The sequence below is a fragment of the Chlorocebus sabaeus genome, chromosome X (genome assembly GCF_047675955.1).
Source record: "Chlorocebus sabaeus isolate Y175 chromosome X, mChlSab1.0.hap1, whole genome shotgun sequence".
Classification (NCBI taxonomy): Eukaryota; Metazoa; Chordata; class Mammalia; order Primates; family Cercopithecidae; genus Chlorocebus; species Chlorocebus sabaeus.
Genome location: NC_132933.1, coordinates 11,372,520 through 11,393,166, shown reverse-complemented (window position 1 = coordinate 11,393,166; position 20,647 = coordinate 11,372,520).

The window sequence follows — 20,647 nt, the reverse complement described above, 5'->3', positions numbered from 1 at the left end:
AAAATACCTAATGTCATCTCTATAATCTAGCTATATGAATGTCTTTTCTGTTTATCCACATGGTGTCTATACATGTATGTTCAGTGTGCATACAGAATAAATTTTATAGTTATAATTACTGTATATGCAATTTTGAGTTTTACTTTCCCTTCGTAAGTATTTTTTAAGTGAAGGATCTGCAAACTCTTTCTATAAAAGGCCATATAGTAAATACTGTATGCTTTACAATTATGTACTCTGTCATAACTACTCACCTCTACCTTGGTCACACAGAAGCAGCCATACAAGATACATAAAGGAATGGCATTTGTGTGTTCCCATAAAACTATATTTACAAAAACAGGTCATGGGATTGATTTGGTCATGTTGGCCATTGTTTGTTGACCCTGTAGTAACATGGTCCTCATATTCACCATCTTTAATGGACATATAATATTATATTTGAGAAATTAATTTTTTGAGCATTGTTTTATTGCTGAGCATTTAGTTTATTCTTTTTCTTTTCTGTGTATGGATGTTAAAATAAATAATGGGGAATTATAAAAAATGTTTTCATGAGAAATAAATATTATTTTCTCAGTATGTACTAGCTTTCTTAACACAAATTTAAATTTGACAGATTCAATGACTAGAAAAAAAGGTGCAGATATTTATATTATTTCAAATTGCTCTAATTGAACTGAATTTCACACCATCAGTAATATATACCTATTTCTGTACAGCTTTGTCAACATCAGATTTTAGTTTAACTGAAGCAAATTATTATTTGAGATGACTCCAAAATCCACCTCTTATAGGTGAGTTATCTATGGCAACAGGATACTGAGTTACTTACAGTAAAAGGGAAGGCAAAGAATGGGACTAGGTTTTTTGATCACCATTCCCCACTTCAGCATGCTTCCTCATAAGAGCCACTGCTCTCCATAAACTAGCAGAAGAAATTACAGATTATTTTTCCTTCTTTGTCTTAAAACTGTGTCATATTAGTCATACTGATTTGCTGTGGCTCACGAAGAAATATCACACACCCTGAGGTGTATAAGAATACGGTGGGGACTTGGATTAGTCAAATATTTTAGTAAGGTCACTTTTATACCCAATGTTCATAGGTAAAATAGGACTCAACCAGGGTAAGATAAGATATGATAAGCTTTATTTCCAGAATTTAAAGGAAGTCACTGAAGCAAACCTGACTGTGAGATGTAAAAGCCATTGCGAAGGATAACGAAGTGCAAATGTTACTTTTTATTTATTTATTTAAGCTCAATAGATGCAAATGAGTAGTACCTGATAAATAAGAAAGAAAGGTCAACTTTTGATAAGGGGAATATCTCAAGTGAGTCGCTTTTAAGACATTCAACCTTTACTTCTGTTAGCCTTAGTGGATATGGTCCTCTACATCCTTCCTGCCACCTTGCATATTGGCTCTTGTTAAAAAAAAAAAAAAAAATCACCACATTCCACTGATATATCATGAGGTCAAAGAACAGCAGATATAACCGCTTCCGTGTGAGCCAAACGCAGAGAGTTGGGAAAGTAGTTGAACTTTTTTAGGGGTCAGAAGGGCACTACTAATTTGATCCAGAAGGTACTGGGTACTGGGGGAAAGGAGGCCCTGCACTCATCGAAAATACAGCATTCAGAGGGAAGAACTGGCAACAGGAACTTGGTCACAGGGAAATCCAGGAAGTGGTAAGGGGAGTTTTCTGGAGGACAGATGGAGCACAATTTAAAAACAAAAAATAGAACCAAACACCAATAGGTAATGTACAACCAAAAAGAGAGCCCAGAGAGCCATCTAGCTGCAGGAATTTGGCATGAAGGTCAGGGTTGGGGTTAGGATTCAGGGACCGGGGTCCAGACCTATGTGTGTGTTTGTGTGTGTGGGTGGGGGGGAGGTGGGAACATGCAAAGATTGAGTGAACAAAATCTTTTCTAGGTGACAGGAATTAACCAGCTCACCAAAGCTGGAAACGGTCAGCATAAGAGCAGAGATCAATGGTAAAAGGCATCCTGATTGTGGAAGTACTAAGTACTAGAGCCACACTACCTGAGTTCAAATCCCAGCTCCAACACTTACCAGTTGTATGATCTCAGGGAAGTTACATATACGCTCGGTGCCTCAGTTTCCTCATCTGTAAGAGGAAGAATCAAAGTATTCATATCATAGAATTTTAGTGAGGATCAAATTAGTTTATATATCTTTAAATGTTATATATATTTGTAAAAGTTCCTGGCATAGATGCTCTATGTAGATTTATTACTATATGCAGCTTCCCAAAATACCTGAGCAAAGACAGACTAAGACAGAATCTGCAAATACGGGTCAGAAGAATCCAGGGTTCCTTCCTCCACCAAACCAGTCTCCTGCCTTTCAGTTTCCTGAACAAGTTTTCCATGATCAATGTCAGTTGTCTGTGATCTAGTTTGATTATTTGTCCCTTCCAAATCTCATGTTGAAATGTAACTCCCAATGTTGGAAATGGGGCCAAGCGGGATGTGTTTGAGTCATGGGGGTGGATCCCTCAAGAATGGCTTGATACTCTCCCTATATTAATGTGTTCACAAGAGGCTTTGTTGTTTAAAAGAGCCTATCACCTCCCTCCTCTTTCTTTCTCCTCCCCTTGCCTTCTGCCACGAATAAAAGCTTCCTGAGGCCTCGCCAAAAGCAGACGCGGTTGCCATGTTTCTTGTACAGCCCGCATAACTATGAGCCAAAAAACCTTTTTTAAACAATAAATTACTCAGCATCAGGTATTCCTTAAAGCAATGCAAAGCAAACTAATTAAGTCTGCATGTTACTCCATTATGTCTTCTATCATGGTATGTCCTTTTTCGAACAATGCATTATTGAGTAGACCTGTTTGGCACCTCCTGATGGAGCATGTGCTCAAGTTATAGGAACGAGAAGGTGCATGGTGCTCCTTATTAACCAGGAGCTTGGTGAACAGAATGTTTATAATGGTCCAAAAATGATATCAACACAGTTGTCCTGCTTCTCTGGGTTTCCCTAAAGCCAGTGTCGAGTAAAGTTATGTCTTGGAAATTAACCCCTAGAATGTATGAGGAAGAGACCAAGAGGTGAGGTCAAGCAGCCCCCAAATACAAACAGGCCACAGGTGAGTTACAATGAAAATAATCCAACCAAAACTGAATCCAGTATAGTTTTGAAGAATTTACCGAAATGGTGAGAACAGTCTCTCTCTTTTCAAACTTTTTTTGACTTGTTTGAAGCAAGTCTCAAAATGCAAACAGGGAGCTCAGGAATGATTACTGGAGGGCTCTGACAGCATCAGCGAGCCAGAGGTAGACATTTCAGGGTCTGCTGTGTTGGTTGACTCTTTTGCTACCAGATGTTAATAGAGAGGTAAAACATTAAAAAAAAAACATGTATGACCCCTTGTCACATCAATTTTATATATGTGTGTGATAAATCACCATTGTGTTGCCAGGTGAAAGAGAGTATATACTAAGTATGCAAATGCAATTTATATTAGAAAAGAATAAGCTGTGCTTGATTAAATAAATCTAATGATCAGTACTATACTTTATTTGTAAACTTACCAGTAATACATATTTTTGTTTATAAGGCTATGTCCTTTATACAATTTTATGAATACCAGAATGTATTATTGGGCTATTTTATTGAGCAGTTACTATATTCAGGATAGTATTTTTTTTTTTTTAATCAATACAGAAATAACTGCCAGCAATCTGGAAGTATTATCAAAGGCCTTGTCTTGTGGGACACTACAAAAATTAGCCATTTCCGCCTATCAAACAACAATTTAGTAAAATTGCATTCATATTGTAAGACACTGAAATATCAATGAGCTCTAAATACCACTAAATTTACATCAAGATAGATAAACACTACCATCCTGCCAATTTTACTTATTTTCTTCATCCTCAAGAAGCTGTCATCGAGGCCATGTTCATGTGTTTTGAAATAACCACAGCTGAAGAGAGACTTATTTATTGTTCTAGGTGCATTCTTAAGGCCAATTCCTATGAATTAGTACTCTGTGCCAAAGCAGAATGAGTAATGAAATACCTATCCCAATAGATAGCAAGTAATCTAAGAGTAAGAGCCATGTCTTGTTTATCTGTTTTGACTGGCTCAGAGTCTAGCAGTTACTAAGAGTAAGAGATAGTGAATGTATATTAAGACCAAGGCACTTGTTATGGGTGAATTGTGGCCCCTCAACCCAAAGTTTATTATTTATGTTGAAGTCCTAACCCCTAGTATTTCAGAATGTGACCATATATGGAGACAGAAGGTTTACAGATACAATTCAGTTAAACTTAGGTCATTAGTGTAGACCCTGATACAATAAGACTGATGTCCTTATAAGACTAGATTAGGACATAGACACACACAGAGGGAATATCATGTGAAGACACATGGAGAAGATGACCATCTACTGGCCAAAGAGAGAGGTTCTCAAAATGAACCAACCCCACTGACACCTTGATTTCAGACTTCTAGCCTCCAGAAATGTGAGGAAAATAATTTCTGTTATTTAAGTCACCTAGTCTGTGGTACTTTGTTATAGCAGCCTTAGCAAACTAATACAGCACTTCCTGCGGCTGGTGGTGTTTTCCATTTTCTCAGTTTCAGTGAGCTTTCTCTAAACTTTTTTTTTTTTTATCTAATATAGGCATTGCCTTGCTTTTCTCTCATGGAAACTCACTAGTTGCTGTTTGCATTAACTTAGGAAATCTCACCTTAATCTTTCCCTGTGGTATTTATCCACCCTCTTGTCCCACTTACAGTAAAATTCTTTATTTGGCTCTTGATCCACCATTTTCCAAAACTTTCTGTTCTTAAAATACCTAGCTTGAAAGCCCTAAGCCTTCAGGCTTATTCCCATCCTTTGGAAGGAGAAAGGTAACTGGTATTTGTGGAGTATACTGTCTATAGCAAAGCATTCTTCTAGGCCCCCCATACTCCTCTCACTTCATACTCCTCTCACCTCATACTCCTCTAAAGTCAGCGTGATACCCTCAGTCATTCTGGGTTTTCTTGTAATCTTCTCATGTTCAGTTCTCTGCTCTTGACATTACTGCTTTGCTAGAAAGAGGGATCCTAGGGGTCACCACAGTGCTTTTTATTCAGGTTTTTAAATATAGAATGTTCAATAAACCTGTAATAATTGAGCTGAAGGGACTTGATGCTATTTAGAAACTGATTTGGTTAATTCAATCTTCTAAGTAAGTATGCACAATTAAGATATTGTAAAACTGTCCTGAATGGTATTGCCTAGGTTTTCTTCTATGGTTTGTATGGTTTTAGGTCTTACGTTTAAGTATTTAATCCATATAAGGAAGGGGTCCAGTTTCAGTTTTCTGCCTATGGCTAGCCAGTTTTCCCAACATCATTTATTAAATTGGGAATCCTTTCCCTGTTGCTTGTTTTTGACAGGTTTGTCAAAGATCAGATGCTTGTAGACGTGTGGTTTTATTTCCGAGGTCTCTGTTCTGTTTCATTGGTTTATATATCTGTTTTGGTACCAGTAGCAAGCTGTTTTGGTTACTGTAGCCTTGTAGTATTGTTTGAAGTCAGGTAGCATGATGCCTCCAGCTTTGTTCTTTTTGCTTAGGGTTGTCTTGGCTATATGGGCTCTTTTTTGGTTCCATATGAAATTTAAAGTAGTTTTTTTTCTAATTCTGTGAAGAAAGTCAATGGTCGCTTGATGGGGATAGCATTGAATCTATAAATTACTTTTGGCAGTATGGCCATTTTCATGATATTGATTCTTCCTATTCATGAGCATGGAATATTTTTCCATTTGTTTGTGTCCTCTCTTATTTCCTTGAGCAGTGGCTTGTAGTTCTCCTTGAAGAGGTCCTTCACAGCCCTTGGAAGTTAGATTGCTAGGTATTTTATTCTCTTTGTAGCAATTGTGAATGGGAGTTCACTTATGATTTGGCTCTCTGTTTGTCTGTTACTGGTGTATAGGAATGCCTGTGATTTTTGCACATTGATTTTGTATCCTGAGACTTTGCTGAAGTTGCTTATCAGCTTAAGGAGATTTTGGGCTGAGACAATGGGGTTTTCTAAATATACAATCACGTCACCTGTAGACAGAGACAATTTGACCTCCTCTCTTCCTATTTGAATACCCTTTATTTCTTTCTCTTGCCTGATTGCCCTGGCCAGAACTTCCAATACTATGTTGAATAGGAGTGGTGAGAGAGGGCATCCTTGCATTGTGCCAGTTTTCAAAGGGAATGCTTCCAGCTTTTGCCCATTCAGTATGATATTGGCTGTGGGTCTGTCATCAATAGCTCTTATTATTTTGATATACATTCCATCAATACCTAATTTATTGAGAGTTTTTTGGCATGAAGGGCTGTTGAATTTTATCGAAGGCCTTTTCTGCATCTATTGAGATAATCATGTGGTTTTTGTCCTTGGTTCTGTTTATGTGATGAATTACGTTTATTGATTTGCATATGTTGAACCAGCCTTTCATCCCAGGGATTAAGCCGACTTGATCATGGTGGATAAGCTTTTTGATGTGCTGCTGGATTCAGTTTGCCAGTATTTTACTGAGGTTATTCACATCAATGTTCATCAGGCATATTGGCCTGAAATTTTCTTTTTTTTGTTGTGTCCCTGGCAGGTTTTGGTATCAGCATGATGCTGGCCTCATAAAATGAGTTAGGGAGGAGTCCCTCTTTTTCTATTGTTTGGAATAGTTTCAGAAGTAATGGTACCAGCTCCTCTTTGTACCTCTGGCAGAATTCAGCTGTGAATCTGTCTGGTCCTAGGCTTTTTTTGGTTGGTAGGCTGCTAATTACAACCTCAATTGGTCTGTAGGCTATTAATTACTTGTTGTTGGTCTATTCAGGGATTTGACTTCTTCCTGGTTTAGTTTTTCCTGGTTTACTCTCTGATGGTAGTTTGTATTTCTGTGGGATCAGTGGTGATACTCCCTTTATCAATTTTTATTGTGTCTACTTGATTCTTCTCTCTTTTCTTCTTTATTTGCCTGGCTAGTGGTCTATTTTGTTAATCTTTTCAAAGAACCAGCTCCTGGGCCAGGCGTGGTGGCTCACGCCTGTAATCCCAGCACTTTGGGAGGCTGACGCGGGCAGATCACTTGAGGTCGAGAGTTCAAGACCAGCCTGACCAACATGGAGTAACCCCATCTCTACTAAAAATACAAAATTAGCCAGGTGTAGTGGTGCGTGCCTGTAATCCTAGCTACTCAGGAGACTGAAGCAGGAGAATTGCTTGAACCCGGGAGGTGGAGGTTGCAGTGGCTGAGATTGTACCATTGTACTCCAGCCTGGGCAACAAGAGCAAAACTCTGTCTCAAAAAAAAAAAAAAAAAAAAAAAAAAAAAAACCAGCTTCTGGATTCATTACCTTTTTGAAGGGTTTTTCGTGTCTCTATCTCCTTCAGTTCTTAATTATCTTAGTTATTTCTTGACTTTTGCTAGCTTTTGAATTTGTTTGCTCTTGCTTCTCTAGTTCTGTTAATTGTGATGTTAGGGTGTCGATTTTAGATCTTTCTCACTTTCTCCTGTGGGAATTTAGTGCTATAAATTTCCCTGTAAACACTGCTTTAGCTGTGTCCCAGAGATTCTTGTATGTTGTGTCTTTGTTCTCATTGGTTTCAAAGAACTTCTTTATTTCTGCCTTAATTTAGTTATTTACCCAGTAGTCATTCAGGAGCAGGTTGGTCAGTTTCCATGTAGTGGTGCAGTTTTGAGTGAGTTTCTTAATCCTGAGTTGTAATTTGATTGCACTGTGTTCTGAGAAACTGCTATGATTTCCATTCTTTTGCATATGCTAAGGAGTGTTTTACTTCTAATTATGTGGTCAATTTTAGAATAAGTGTGACGTGGTGCTGAGAAAATGTATATTCTGTTGATTTGGGGTGGAGAGTTCTGTAGATGTCTATTAGGTCCACTTGGTTCAGAGCTGAGTTCAAGTCCTAAATATCCTTGTTAATTTTCTGTCTTTTTGATTTGTCTAATATTGACAGGGGGGTGTTAAAGTCTCCCACTATTATTGTGTGGGAGTCTAAGTCTCTTTCTGGGTCCCTAAGAACTTGTTTTATGAATCTGGGTGCTACTGTATTGGGTGCATATATATTTAGGATATTTAGCTCTTCTTGTTGCATTAATCCCTTTACCATTATATAATGCCCTTCTTTGTCTTTTTTTTTTTTATCTTTGTTGGTTTAAAGTCTTTTATCAGAGACTAGGATTGCAACCCCTGCTTTTTTTTTCCTTTTCATTTGCTTGGTAAATATTCCTCCATCCCCTTATTTTGAGCCTATGTGTGCCTTTGCACATGAGATTCGTCTCCTGAATATAGCATACGGATGGGTCTTGATTCTTTATTCAATTTGCCAGTCTGTGTCTTTTAATTGGTGCATTTTGGTGTACCTGAAAGTGACAGGGAGAATGGAAAAAAGTTGGAAAACACTCTTAAGGATATTATACATGAGAACTTCCCCAACCTAGCAAGACAGGCCAACATTCAAATTCAGGAAATACAGAGAACGCCACAAAGATAATCCTCGAGAAGAGCAACCCTGAGACACATAATTTCCCGATTCACCAAGGTTGAAATGAAGGAAGAAATATTAAGGGCAGCCAGAGAGAAAGGTTGGGTTACCCACAAATGGAAGCCCATCAAACTAACAGCAGATCTCTCTGCAGAAACCCTACAAACCAGAAGAGAGTGGGGGCCAATATTCAACATTCTTAAAGAATTTTCAACCCAGAATTTCATATCCAGCCAAACTAAGCTTCAAAAGCAAAGGAGAAATAAAATCCTTTACAGACAAGCAAATGCTGAGAGATTTTGTCACCATCAGGCCTACCTTACAGGAGCTCCTGAAGGAAGCACTAAATATGGAAAGGAAAAACTGGTACCAGCTACTGCAAAAACCATAGACACTATGCAGAAACTGCATCAACTGACGGGAAAAATCACCAGCTAGCATCATAATGACAGGATCAAATACACATATAACAATATTAACCTTAAATGGGAGACTTGACTTTTTAAAAATTCTACAATTATTCCATTTTACTACACTGGCTGCTCAGACAGGAATATTTTTATAACTTAGCATTTGCTGAATATCTTCCTATGTGTGAATTACTGGGCAACATGCCAAACGAAAGATAAGTCGATAAGTTACACCTGGGTTGACAGCAGGTAGAGAATACAGAGGAGAAAAGCTGTTCAGTTGTTCAATGTGTGAGTGCACTTCTAGTTGCATAGGCAAAATATATAAATATCTGTAGTTACAGCCAGCCTAAGCAGGGTGACTCCAAAAGAGGTTATTGTACTGTCATTTAAAATTAAAATTTAATAAGTTATATTCAACATTAGTTGAAAACATTCATAAATCTAATGAATCATCTAATTAAATATTGTATATGCAAGAGCATGGAGCAGATTGAGAGAAAACTTTAAGAAAGTTATTTTTATGTTTAAATGTAATTAGTAAGTAATGTTTTAAAAACAAAACCCTCTTGAATTTTATGAAGCCTTTTTTCTAAACCAGAAAATGTTCTTTCATAAACCATCCCTCATTTTCAGGAATTACATGTTTATTTTTGCTTTTGATTGTAAGTAGTCAGCTAAATTACAATTTACACCAGTCTCTTTTTTGTCAGTCTAAGCAAGCCCAATTTCATGCAAAATGATTATACATCTATATTGTCAATTACTCTGTTGTGCTATGATGCCAAAATTATTCTAGGTTAGAAGACACTATCATGAGAAAAAAACTGCGTCTTTGTTATCAGGAAGTGACATCTGGTTTCATTTATAATTTATCTTAATATGCTTTTTGGTATTGTGTGGTAAACTTACCTTTTACCCCTTTGGGGGATCTCATAATGAGATATATACGTTGATATGTCAGCTAGCTATCAGTTCAATATTTAACATGAAGTAGAAAACTCAATTTGAAATTTGACAGGTAATTTGCTGTACAAGTTCATGAAGTACAAGCTTGGAAGTACATAATCTATATCAACCTGGATTTGAAACACAGCTCCTTACCCTCCACTCAACGAGCCTCTAGTTAATCTGTAATTTTGGTAACCACAGAACATCAAACATCATCTTTCCAAGTAGCAGGCAAACTGTGGCACAAACAATCAAATAGCCCCAAGTGCTTGAGAGAGTTAATTTAGTTCAAATGAAAGAGCTTCAGATTTCCAAAGGCAGAAATTAAGGGTTTAGCTGTATAGTAATATTTTTTTATTTATTCGGCCAGGTGGTGATGTGTACACAAGTCATTGCTGAATTATTCCGTTCACCAGTTTCATATTCCTTAACTAACAAATCCATCTCCTTGAGGTTAATGAATATAATAATTTCTTATAAAAATAATAAGTTGAATTCAGTAACATAACAAATCCAGACAACGAAAACATATTACCCAAATGCTTTCATCCAGGATTTGTCGTTATCCCCCACATTCTCAAAGAGTGAAGTATTTATTTAGGTCCACAGAATTTTTCTTATAAAACAAGGTTAGCTCACTTTCCTCCCTGTACTAGCCTGAGGCTACAACTCTATTCCACTCATCTTCTTACATTGCTTAACAGATATCAGCTGGTCAAGGGTAAACTTTAGTTGTCTTCTAATTCAGCTATTCCTCAGTTCCTTCTAAATTCCGCCAGCAGCTGTGTTATTTCTAAGGGGGAAAATCATGTTAAAGATGAAAAATTACTTTGGAAGATGCGAATAATGGCCTGAAATATAGCATAGAACCTTCTTGTACCCATTCTAAGTCTGATGAAGAAAATCATTGGACTTTTCTTTCCCTTTCCAGAGCAAAACGTGGCTCTGAAAAACTAAAGGAATGAAACAGAGGGAAGTAATTCATCCAGCTCTGTGTAACCAGAAATAGGAAAAGAACCGTAGAAGAAAATCGGATTAATAGGAACTCTCAATAAAGACTTTCAAGGTTGCACAAAACTGGAGATGCTGCTCTTAGTCAAATATATGTCAGCTTTTGTAATAATGTATAGTAAACTAAAATGTGTTTATCCATATAGATGGTTCATTTGATTACAACTCCAAACAGAAAAATACCCTATTGCTTCAGAATAATGCCTATACAGAAATAAAAATACTGAAGCATTATTTGCTGGTAGATGTACAGAGGTTAGAATATGGGAATCTATAAAGTAGTTAACTTGTGGCCGGGCACGGTGGCTCACCCCTGTAATCCCAACACTTTGGAGGCTGAGGTGGGTGGATCACCTGAGGTCGGGAGTTCAAGAGCAGCCTGAACAACATGGAAAAACCCCATCTCTACTAAAAATACAAAAAAATAGCCAGGCCTGGTGGCATATGACTGTAATCCCAGCTACTCGGGAGGCTGAGGCAGGAGAATTGCTTGATCCCGGGAGGCGGAGGTTGCGGTGAGCCGAGATCACACCATTGCACTCCAGCCTGGGCAACAAGAGCAAAACTCTGTCTCAAAAAAGAGTGAAACGCCATCTCAAAAAAGAAAAGAAAAAAAAAAAAGAAAGAAAAAAATAAAAAATAAAGTAGTTAACTTGCACTAATTAGGCTCACACATGAATATCTATTCGACTTTCAGAAACTTGCAGGTTCAGAGGACAAAGGCATAAGTATCGATTAATAAATGTGAAATGTGATAACATATTTCAAAGAACTTCATAAATGTAAATTGCTATAGAAATGCAATTTGTTACTATTGATTTGTATTTAGCATGTGGTAAATCAATTTATGAAACATCAAATAAGCATACATTTATATTCATATGTATGTATACGTGCACATACACGCATACATAAATACATGTATTTTTTTCTGAGATACAAAATACACTGTTAATATTTGAGAAAAATGCTCATGTAAAAATCTGTGTACCCTAAAAATGCAGCATAATCTGTAAGGGCAGAGAAGAATATGGGATAGGGGAAGGCATAGAAAACGCTTTAATTATATGGTAATATTTATTTCTTCAGCTAGGTGAAGTGTACACAGATAATTACTGTATTATTTCTTTGTCCAGTTTGTCATTTTTTTAACTAATAGATACAATTATTTTAAAGATAAAGAGTAATCCGTTCTAAATGTTTATAGATATTTGTGAGAGAGAAAAAAAAAAAACTAAAAAAGAAAACATTTATCTGCTGCTCAACTACAGAACAATATATGCACACATACTTTTGCATATGCATGCACACACACACACACATGCATGCACATACACACACACACACACACACACACACACACACTGCAGCATGGTCTAATGAGATCAGAAACTTTGAAATTCTGTTTAAGGCTCCACCACATCTGAGACACTTGATGTGATACAAATCACCTAACTTCACTGAAGTCCAGTCACTTGCCTGAAGGTGAGATTTTTAACACGTAGAGAAGCCACTGTGAGTATAGTACAAAGTAGGCAAAAGCAATGTACAGATTGAAAACCACTATATCATAGTCAAATGTTATGCATTAGTCGTAAGTGCAATACGTGTTGAGGTGAGGATGAAAATCTTTCTTGCCTATTCAGTCATTATGTTGAATACCTTTGTAGCCTGAAATTGAATTAGAAGTTGCATACATACGCACATAAGGAAAAAAATATATATTTCTTGTTTGAAATGGTCTTATCTTTCAAGGTGATGCCTTCTATGCGTGTGGGTAGAAGAGTGGACAGAACAGTGATTACCTGTGTTTAAGAATGGCGTATGAGGGCATATGCTACCTAAATCAGATGCCAAAGTCATACTAGAGGGAGGCAGGACTCAACCTGTAGATCACATATTTTACTAAATTTGATTAAATTCTCAACTTATATTTTCTCATATTTTATGCACATTTCCAATCTTTAAAGTATGCGAGTGTCTTATATTGTGCATTTTGGAGATGCAGAGATGAGTTCAGAAAAAAACAAGTATAATGTCAAGATGAGGAACATCTACAACCTCCTCAATTTCGGCCACCACCACTTCTCACACAGCATAGTGCAATAGCCTTCCAACCTCTCTCCCTGCTTTTGTCTTTTTCCTACTATTTTCTACACAGTGGCCAGACAGATTATCAAATATAGTGTTTCCTAAAGTATGTTCCTCACCCATCAACATCAAAGTCACCTGACATACCTTATTAAATAGTGCAGATTATCAAACCCCACCTCAGATCATCTGTTTTCATAGGTCTGAGGTTGAATCTAAGAATAAGTGTTTCAGTGATACCCTAGGTGACTTTGACATCACTGACATTTAAAACAACTCAGGTAGGAGGTATATCACAATGCCACTCCTCTGCTCAAAACCTTCCAACTGGCTTCCACTCTCGCTCTTGAAAGGCCAAAAGAGACATCATGGTTTACAAGGCTCTTCTTGACTTATCTGACGCCATCTTTTACCAAACGACTCCACCTTGCTTACCGCCTCAACCATTGTGGCCTTCTTGCTCTTCTTAAACTGCTCCTGCCATGGTGCCTTTGCACTTACTTTTTGCTATGTTGGGAATGTTGCTTTTCTTCTATGTTCTGAAGCTCATCCCTTCGTTCTTTTCAGATCCTGGATCAAAGATCACTTCATCTCAGAGAGGCCTTCCTTGACTATCCAATGTTGACTAGAATCCCCTTCCCTGTCTTTATTTTTATTCATATAAAGTACCATAACATGACATATACTTGTTTGTCTTCTCTCGCTTCAATTCAGGCTCTGTGACAGAACGAATATGTCCTGTTTGTTATCCACATTGCCTAGTGCAGTGTTTAGTGCCTAGCAGGCCACTAATAAACATTTGTGAAAGTAATTAAAAAACCTGAAGCCTTACTCTTTCAGCTGTTTCCTGCTCCTTGCATGCTCTCTCTCTGCTTTTTCTTTCTTTCTTGTAATCTCCTTCTTCCTGTTCTCTCTCACTATCCCGTATTCTTCCTTCCTCCTGCATTCTCCTTCTTTTCTTTAGATACCCTGCCCTTCTATTTTCTCTGGTATGCACTCTTCCTCAATTCCGAACCTTTCTCTATCATGCACTCTCCTTCTTTCCCCTCCTCTTGTATTAGCCATCTATCATGCAATCTCTCTCTTCTCTTTCATTCTGGCAATCTCCCTCCTTTCATGCTCTGTCTGAATTTTTTAATTTCCTCCTCCCTCCCTCCCACCAGTATTCTCTCTCCATCGTAGTTGATCTCAGCCTAGGTGTTTCTGTCTCCCACCCCGGTCTGGAGACATTTCTGATTTTCACAACTAGGAAGAGTACTGTTACTTACATCAATTGGATCAAAACTAGAGATTCTGCTCTATATCATACAATGTGTTAAGTCACTCCCCCACAGCAAAGAAAAATCTGGAGCAAAATGTGAGGAGTGCTGAATTTAAGACACTCTGATTTACAGATCACCACACCACACTTAACTTTTCTGACTCCACACGTTTATATACATTTATAGTGAATATATATATATTTAGTGAATATATATTTAGTGAATATATATATACACACACACACACATATATTCACTAAAAGCTATTTTTTAAGCTCTGAAAATTGTGAGAAGTTTGAGTATATTAACCCTTTTAGATTTCCAAAGTCAGGTCAATTTGCAAGCAGTATCAAAATGAGCATCGTAAAGCCTATCATCTTAAAACGTAAAAAAATAAGAAACATACTTTTAACATATCAATTTGATTTTTATCCCAAACCAATCAGCATTGTCAAAATCCTAAAGTCAGACCAAAAATTGGATCTGTATAGATTTTGTAGGTTATGATATACTTAAGAATTGTTAAAACTCTAGATGCTATGAAAAATTTGAGCATATTGACTTCAAAGTTTTCAAGCTGGGCCCAATTTGCAATTTTACTATCAAGTATTCTCATGATTAGACATGAACTCACTAAAGAAATACATTACGGATATATCTAATCACAGGTCACAAATAAACTTTTAGGTGAAAAAGCAATGTTTTTCGCTGAAGGCATTTTAAAAGTGTGTTATCTCTTATCTTTTTGATTTTAATATCTTTAAGAGCCTCAGAAAAATTTTTGAATTCCTTCTTTATGAAGAAGCTGAGGTTTTCAGGATAGTAAGAAATCCTCACCATTTTATATAAAATAAATGTCAAGTTGGATAAGGACACATCTTGTTGGTTTTTACCACTTATCCTAATCAATTTAATATCACTTCCAGCATGTCACAGCACTGAATAAACAATATGATAATTGGAATTCCTCTGCTCCTTGAATTAGTAAGCAAATTACAGTGCATATCAATCATGCATAATGAGTCTGAAGCATGGTTTGATTATATTTCATTTGCATAAGAATTTTCTATAATTTTAAAAAACTGATCATTTTTAATTCAGAATAGATTTAAATGCCACACAACTGCTGCTCTCCTCTTGAAATGCAAACCAACCTTCTTACATAATACAAAAATGCTAATCAAATTTTTAAAGCAGAACCTGGCTTGTTAATGAGTTTTCACCTTTCTACATCCTGTCAAATCTCATTACATTGTCACCTTTTTGGGTTCACAATTGGAATACACATTGATGTGGCTCAATTCTAATTGTAACATTATGTTGCTGCACTTACAAGGGAAACATCTTTTAAATAATTCTTGTATTGTTCAATTTGAAGGGTAACTTCCTCTTTTTGCATCCCGTAGTTTGTAAAACCCCTACTATTTACATAAATATTGATGCAAACATAGTCCCTGATAAGTCAAAAGTCTAAAGCATAAAAATGAAACAAACAAGAAACAGCAGACAAATAAATATAGATTTTGGAATTAAATTATAATGATGTAGAATGCAGTAATAAAAACAGCTTATTAAATAAAACTATTTAGAAATATAACTCATTAGGGAGATATTACATTAAAATAACTACTCATAAAATATTTCAGAGGAAAGCCAATTTTTGGATTTTCATATGTGTATTTCCTACAGGAGTCAACAATTTTAAAGGTGAAAAAAATTGTAAGGATTTTAAAGCATGTGAAAGATACTTAAATCTTTTAAAAGAACATTTCTAAGAGTAGACCTTAGAAGCCAAGAAAAGGTGTAGGACAAGTGACTTATTTTTAAAACATACCATGTACTATGTAAAATTTTTCAATGTTTAGTAGGATAAAAAGAATCAGTTATATTAGAGAAGCCAGCAACTAGTAAAAAAAAAAAAGTGAATTTAGTTGCACAATAAACTCTTAGAAAAACCAGCTACCAGTACACTGGCTAGAAACAACAGTTCCTAATAGATCTTATTACTACATATTAAATTTTCTATTCTATGCAAGGAAAAAATATATATTGTCAATTATGATAACTTGTTCTTAAATTTTAATTTCTAGCTTTTATGAGTAAATAGTGTACCTATTTATAGTTTATATGAGATATTTTGATACAGGTGTGCAATGTGCAATACGTGATAATCACATCAAGGTAAATGAAGTATCTTGCATTTATCCTATGTGTTACTAACAATTCAATTCTACTCTTTTAGTTATTTCAAAATGTACTATTAAGTTATTTTTGACTATAGTCACCCTGTTGTGCCAGCAAATACTATGTCTTATTCATGGTAACTTTTATTCCTCTAGAGAAACTGAAAAATTTCCATGGAGAAAAATCAGCATGGTAAAAGAGTTTATTGAATCATTGTGAGGCATGCTTCCATCAGTAAACTCCTGGTTTAGAAGCTATCATGGAGAGCGGTGGAGCAAGATGGCAGAATGGAAAGTTCCACACATCACCCCACCCCCTTAAAAATCACGAAGTTAACAACTACCTACATAGGAAAAAACACTTCCATGAGAACCGAAAATCAGGTGAGCACCCACAGTACCTGGTTTTAACTTCATATGGCTAAAAGAGGCACTGAAGAAAGAAAAAAACAGTCCTGAATCACCAATACTGCCCCTCCCTCACATCCAGCAGCCACAGCATGGTGCTGAGAGCATCTCTAGGCACTGCCGGTAGAAAGAACCAGCAATTGTGAGGTTAAAAACTCAGTGTTGTTCTGTTACAGCAGAAAGGAAAACCAGAACAAACAGCTGAGGCCCACCCACAGATGGAGCATTTAAAGAGGTTTCAGCCAGAAGAGTTCACCCATCCCCCGGGCCCCAACTAGGGTGACAGCAAACATCGCCACCAAGGGCCCAAGTGTTCTTGGTCTCTAAGTAAACTCGAAAGGCAGCCTAGGCAATAAGGACTGGAACTAGTAGGTGAGTCCTAGGGCTGAACTAGATCCAGTAGGCTGGGATAGGGGTTGCAGCAAGTTACATACTGACAAACCAGCTGGTGCAGCCAAGAGAATGCTGGCATCACTCCTCCCCCAACCCCATACTGCACAGCTCATGGCTCCAAAAGCCATGACTGTCATGTCATCTGTCTGAGGAGTAAAGAGGGAAGAGCGGGAAGGCTTTTTTTTTTTTTTTTTTTTTTTTTTGACAACAGCCAACCACAGCAGAATAGGGAACTGGTCAGATAAAAGAGGACCCTGTTCCAGGCCCTAGCTCCCAGACATCATTCCTAGACACACCCTGGGCCAAGAAAAGACCCACTTCCTTGAAGAAAAGAACCTAGTGCTGGAAGCATTCATCACCTGCGAACTGAAGAGCCTGTGGTACTGAATAATGACAGGGATACCCAGGTACTATGAGATTTGCTGGCTTCAGGTAAGACTCAGCACAATACCAGCTGTGGTACAAAACTTGTGCTTGAGCAAAGGAGAAGGAAAAGTAAAGAAGACTTTTCTTGCACCTGAGGTACCAACACTGCTAGAGGAGTTATAGTACTAAGCAGGCTCTTGGGGTCCCCGATTCCAGGACTTAACTATGGATGGTATTCTGGGCCTACATTTGGCAAGAAGAGAGCCCACTGTCCTAAAGGGTGAGTCCCAGACCAAGTAGCATTCACCACAAGCTGACTTAAGAGACTTTAGACCTTAAAGGAACATTGGTGTAGTCTGGTAGTACTCCTCATGGTCAAGGGTGGCAGTGGCTATGGGGTAAAACTCCTGTGCCCTTGAAAAGGGGGAGAATGAATGGGAAAAACTGCATCTTATGATGAGTGCCAGTTCAACTGCAAAACCAGAGAATACCAAGTAGACTTCTAAGGTTTTTGACTCTACTCTCTGTCTCCCAGATGTAACTTCTGGACCCACCCAAGGCCTGGGAGACTTCATCACCCTGATGGGAGGAACACACGTCTGGCTGGATTTGCTACCCACTGACTGTACAGCCCCAGGGCCTCGAGCAAACATATGGAGCAGTGAGGGAGTGGTTAGAGCACAACTTGGATTAGACTCAGTTCTGTGCTGGTTTCAGATCTTACCCAGCACAGTCATAGTGGTGGGTGGCAACTGGGGTACTTGATTACCCCGCCCTCAGCCTAAGGTGGCTCAGAACAGAGAAAAAGACTATATTTGTGAGAAAGTAATAAAAGAGAATAAGAAATTGTGCCTGGTAACCCAGAAAATTCTCTCAGATTTTGTCCAAGACCATCAAAGTGGTACCTTTATGAGTCTGCAAGAACCACAGCAGAAGCAGCTTAGATTACAACACGTAAGTCCTTTCAAATAACTGGAAACCTTCCAAAGAAGGTTTTTTTGTAGCTATCTGCTACAAAAAAGGCCAGAGAGTGAAGACAACAATAATGACCTAACTCTTCAATGCCCAGACAGTGAACAACATTTAATAGCATCTACACCATCCAGGAAAACATGATCTTAACAAATGAACTAAATAAGGCACCAGGGACCAATCCTGGAGAAACAGAGGTATGTGATCTTTCAGACAAAGAATTCAAAATAACTGTCCTGAGAAAACTCAACAATATTCAAGATAACACATAAAAGAAATTCAAGATTGTATTAGATTAATTCATGAAAGAGATTAAAATAATGCAAAAGAATCAAGCATAAATTCTGCAGAAAAGCAACTGGCATACTGAAGAATGTATTAGAGCTCTTTAACAGCAGAATGAATCCAGCAAAAGAAAGAATCATTGAGCTTGAGGACAGGCTATTTGAAAATACACAGTCAGAGACAAAAGAAAAAAAAAAAAAACAATAAAAAACAATGAACCATGCCTCCAGGATTTAGAAAATAGCCTCAAAGGGCAATTCTAATAGTTATTGGCCTTATAAAGGAGGCAGAGAAACAGATAGAGGTAGAAAGTTTACTCAAATAAATAATAGCAAAGAACTTTCCAATCCTAGAGAAATACATCAATATCAAAGAAGAAAGTTATAGAACATCAAGCAGATTTAACCTAAAGAAGACTAACTCAAGGCATTTTATGATCAAACCCAAAGGTCAAGGCCTTTAAAGTAAGGATCCTAAAACTAGCAAGAGAAAAGAAACAATAACATACAATTAAGCTCCAATACATCTAGCAGAAGAATTTTAAGTAGAAACCTTACAGGCCAAGAGAAAGTGGCATAACAAATTTGAAGTGCTGAAGAAAAAAACAAATTACCTTGGAATAGTATATCTGCTGAAAATATCCCTCAAACATGAAGGAGAAATACTTTTCCAGGTAAACAAAAGGTGAGGGATTTCATTAATACCAGAACCATCCTAAAAGAAATGCTAAAGATAGTATATCAAACAGAAAGAAAAGGACATTAATGAGCAATAAAAAATCATCTGAGGGTACAAAACTTAATGGTAATAGTGAGTACATAGAAAAACAGAATATTTTATCACTGTAACTGTGATGTGTAAACTACTCTTACACTAAATAGAAAGATTAAACGACGAACTAATCAAATATAATAACTACAAAAACATTTCAAAACACAGTCAGTAAATTTACTTATAAATAGGAACGACAAAAGGTAAAATAGCAGGGGCATGAAGTTAACGTGAGGCTTATTAGTTTTCCTTTTGCTTGCTTTTTGTTTACACAAAAGGCATTAAGTTGTTATCAGGTTAAAATAATGGGTTATAAGTTAATATTTGCACACCTCTTAGGAACTTCAAATCAAAAAACAGACAATGGATACACAATAAATAAAAAGCAAGAAACTAAATCGCATCACCAGATAAAATGTTTTCACAAGAGGAAGACAGAAATGAGACTGAAAATAACAGGGTGGAGAAATATATTCCATGCCAATGGTAAACAAAAAACAGCAGGAGTCATTATACTTATAACAGACACAACAGATTTGAAGACCAAAACTATATGAAGAGACAAAGTCACTATATAATGACAAAAGTGTCAATTCAGCAGAGGAAATAAAAATTTAATTATATATGCACTCAATACCAGAGCATCCAGATATATAAAGGAGATATTATTAGAACTAAAGAGGGAGATAGGTCCCAATACAATAATATATGAAGACTTCAACAGCCAAGTTTCAACATCGGACATATTTCCAGACAGAAAAACAAAACAAAACAAAATCAGCCTTAATCTGCACTGTATATCGAATGGATTTAGTAGATATTTAGAGAACATTTTATCCAAGAGTTACAGAATACACATTCATTTTCTTAGTCTAAAGACTATTCTCAAGAATAGACCATGTTAAGTCACAAAACAAATCTTAAAGCATAGAAAAAAGTTAAAATAATATCAAGTATCTTCTCTGACCACAATGGAATAAAACTTGAAATTAATAACAGGAAGAATATTAGAAACTA